The sequence below is a fragment of the Euphorbia lathyris genome, chromosome 3 (assembly GCF_963576675.1).
Source record: "Euphorbia lathyris chromosome 3, ddEupLath1.1, whole genome shotgun sequence".
Lineage (NCBI taxonomy): Eukaryota > Viridiplantae > Streptophyta > Magnoliopsida > Malpighiales > Euphorbiaceae > Euphorbia > Euphorbia lathyris.
The window spans coordinates 18,310,618-18,315,101 of NC_088912.1; positions in this window are offsets into that span (position 1 = coordinate 18,310,618).

The following is a 4,484-nucleotide window of genomic DNA, read 5'->3' on the forward strand; positions in this document are numbered from 1 at the left end:
AATTTATGGGAACTAGTAATTTAAAAAAAAAAAAAAACTCAATTTTGTTATGAATAATTATAATTATATTAGTATTAATTATTTAATGGATGTTTACTAAATATCAATCAACAATCCGATTACAATATATGAAAATAATGCAATTTGTATTGCTCGGTTGAAGGAAGGTTATATTAAATGAGACAGTATAAAGCATATTTCACCAACAAATTTTTTTCTCGCGATTTTCTAAAAATCGGTGAAATTAATATTCAGCAAATTCGATTGGCAATTATGTACGTAAGCTTTCAATTCGAGCTTAAGAAAAGGAAACTCAGGTTTGACTGATTAATGTCTCGAATTGATCCTGAGCTCGAACCGAGCCATCTTGAATCGAGTTTTTGCCGAGCTTTGACGAAGACAAGCTTGAATATTTTATGAGATACCCTAACTCATTAACACGCCTACTAGTAAGGTTGCAAATGCTGAAGAAAGAGGTGGAGGATCTCTAGGAGAAGTTGCATGAGGTTAAGAATCAAAGTAGCAACCTTCCTTCGATAAAGTCTCTCTGGATACTCCTCCGCCTTAGGATTCGACCAAGCCTTAGCTTAAGAAATTTTCTTTTTTCTTTTGTACTCCTTTTGTAATTCTTTTTCATTTAGACCTGTCCACAGGCCCGGGTACCCGTCCAGTCCGTCCAGACCCGTGTCCCTTAAGTCGGGCCTGGACAATGCTAATTGATGTTAGGTCCAGGTCCGCTAAAGCCCGCCTATTTTTTGAGCGGACTTGGAATTAATAAAAATAGTGCGGGTCGGCCCAGCCCGGCCCGGCTATTAATATTAATTAATAAATTTTATAGATTTATAGATTTGTATATTAAATATTTATTTTTTATAATTAAAAAATTATGTACATATGTTTAGGTAGATTTATATGGGCTGAGCTTGAGATTTGATTTTTAAACCCGACCTGAGCCCGTCTAAATTACTAGTGGGCTGGGCTGGACTGGGCTTGAGCTGAGGACTTTTATAGAAAAGCCCGTCTAATCCGGCCCAGCCCGATCCTACTTTCATGGTATGTATTTCTTTATTGAATATACAAAGAATTTGTTCTTATATAAGTACCGGATATTCTACAACCCCTTCTTAAAGTTCATTCTAAAACTTTGGTTCTTATGGCTATTCTCCACAAGTTAATTTACCAAATAGTATAATTTTCGCATGAGATGAAAAATTGAGTGTGAGAAGATTTCTCTAAGTTATTTTTTTTTTATGAATAGGTATTTTCTTTGAAGTTGGCATGTTTTATTTTTTATATTTTTCTTTAATCAAATCCAATATGAGACCGAGTCATATTGTTTTAGACCTGGAAATTTGATTATAAACAAATTTGATTGAATATAAGCATACATGATAGCGTCATTTTCATAGTGTGTGTTTTGATTCGGTTTTTAGCTTTGCAAACTGATACGTGAAAAGCGTATAATAATACTTAGAGCAAATGAACTCTATCGCACCAAGTAATATTGTTCTTACGAACAAGATTGATCCCACAAGAACTAGTATTTGATTACTTATTCTTACTTAATTACTAATTAAATAAATGGAATTGCCTTTTAAAATAATTAAAAGAAATAACTTTAATAATAAAAATGCAAAACTTAAATAATTGATTTGTTTATGAATGAGTGGAGAGATAGGATTTTGGATACCTTAGCTATCTCATATGAACCATTGAGTAAATATTGTGTGTAATGAAAATTAACATAAGACAGTGGTTTTCCTCAACAAAGTAGTAACTTCGGCCGAAAATCACTAAATCTACCTTAACTATAATTAGACTGATGCTTGGTTTGGCAAAATCTCTAATTATAATTAAAAGCTTTAAGCTCTATGAAATCAAAATTAAACGGTAGCCTAAACCACGAAGCCGCACCATTCGGCTTCGGAATAGGATTAACTAAAATGCTTTATTGAATTGTTTACTTGGTTAGGTTTCACACTTCAACTTCTCTATTCAATTACTTGATTAGGTTTCTCAAATAGAGATAAAGCAATGGTTTTAATTAATTATTTTGCTAACTTCTTATGATACAATATAAAACTCATTAAAGGTTCATATTTAATTAGGCTTAGGAGTTTTGGACTCTGCTTACATAAAAGCCACCTAAAATATCTTTTTAGTCTTAATGTTGTTGCCTTATCTTACCATGATTGATTTGGAATTGAGTAAGAAAGATTTTGGAGTCTTTTTAGGCAGATTTTTATCTCTCTACCCTTCAAGGATGCTTCCTTTTCTTGCCATAATTGATTTAGAATTTAGTAAGGAATGTTTTGAGTATTTTTAGGTAGATTTTTTCTTTCTTTTTAATTCTTGAGTCGTATATAGCTCATCAAGCAGCTTTGTCCAGCTTGTCGAACAGACACTTAAAGTCGACATTCTATGCTTTGACTTTTAGTGCCTCGGTTGACTTTTGAATCACAGCTCTATACAGTTTTCTCTCATTTCTTCATTTTAATCCCAAAAACACTTGAAATTACTCATAATTCCATTCAAGACAATAACAAAAAAGAATATATTTAAAACTACAAAGAAACACTCACAAAAGACTCTGATGACTTAAGATACTATATAAAATAGTGATAACACAAACTTGTACTTATGCAAAAGTCTTACTTCATACCATATACATGGATTTATTCCTATAATTTGTTCACTTACGAACCCTCAGTGCTTTCAAAGAGCTCTATGTGGAAACTCGGGATTTTGTAAACTAGGGGTCTTGGGTGGTTCCTTTCAATTCTATCTAGAAACTTCACATTTTAGATACTATGGATCTAATTGGTGCGTAGTTTTGAAACATGTCTTTTCTATATCTGAGCTTATTTTATTAAGGCTTATTTTTGGATCTTATGCCTTTACAAGATCTTTAGTTTCAATGGATTTTCTTGAGTCATAGGGCAATGATTTGGGTGACAATTTGACCTTTCTTTTGGATCTAACGAATCGTTCTTATAATGTCAAGTTCTATGTTTGCCTAGCTCCTTTTTGCCTTATGTTTAGATAATTCGACCTTTCTGTAAGATTCCACTTGTTTGTTCTTTTAGTGTTGAAATCCCTACTCGGCCAGAGACTTCTGCCTTATGATGTGTGTGATATGAATAATGATAACAAGTGGACCCTATCACAAACAAGTAATAAATTGTAAGTATAAGTCGATCCTCACAAAGTCTGATAATTCGACTACCAATTATAATTAAGTTCTTTACTATCTAACAATCAATAAATTGGAGGTTGGTTTTTAGCTAAAAGTAATAAAACAATATAAACTAAAGCACTGTCCTTTGTCACTTAAATTCATTATCAGTAATATCAGTTCAGTTCAGTTCAACCTTCAGTAATTTATCATTATTTATTATAATTATAATTTATTATTATCTATTATAATATATATAATTTATGATTTAGTACATTATTTATATATAATTCATCATTATTCATTATAATTATATTTATTCAGCATTCAGTTCAATTTACTTAAACTCAGTAAAAAAAACAAAAAACAGAGTCTAAGAAGAATTATGATTTGATTAACAAGAATGAATGTAAACTAGGACTTCAGATCCCTTATTTAACTTCTATGAATTCATAAAGATAACAAAACATTATGTTTTATATTGTGTAACAAGAGATTGTGATTTTTCATATTAAAAAAATCTAACCAAGAATTATTACTTCTACTTCCAATTTATCTCGATTGTTATTTGGCTAGATGGTAGCTCTAAATATATCATTTGTCCTCTAAGTTTGTCCCATAAAAAATTAATTGACTTTTGAATTTTTAAAATATCCTAATAACCTTCTTAACTTGTTTAAAATATTCTGATAGCTCTCTTCAAATAGCTCTCTTCAACTTACTTAAAATATAATAAATTAATCACTCGGTTGTAAAAAAAAAGTAAGTTTCATGAAAAAGGTTTGTTGCACGCACCTTAAAATATTATTACATAATTCACATAATAGATTAAAACATATTAAAAAATGAAGTTCTTACTTGCTTAGCTGTAAAACTTGTAATCTTCTATATAAAAACATCATATCATGATCTTGATCGTTTTACTATTCTAAGATGTACATAACACATCTTCTACATGTAACTTGCTTTTTTTTAACCGAATGATTAATTGACTATATTTTACTCTATGTAAGTTGATGAGACTATTAGGGTAAAATTAAATTTTGAACAAATATAGAAGTATTTGTTTTTTTAAACAAATTTAGGAAATAATAATATATTTATTAGATATGTAAATAATCCTATTATTTAGGAAAAACCTATTATTAATAGGATTTTCCTATTATTATTATTTACATATCTAACAATATTAAGTAGTGGTGAAGCTCTTAGTCTGTTGGTTGAGAACTTACCTATGACTGTAGAAGATGATGAGTTCGAATCACATCGGGGTGAGTTGGGATTTTTTCTTTTATTAATGCAATTTTCG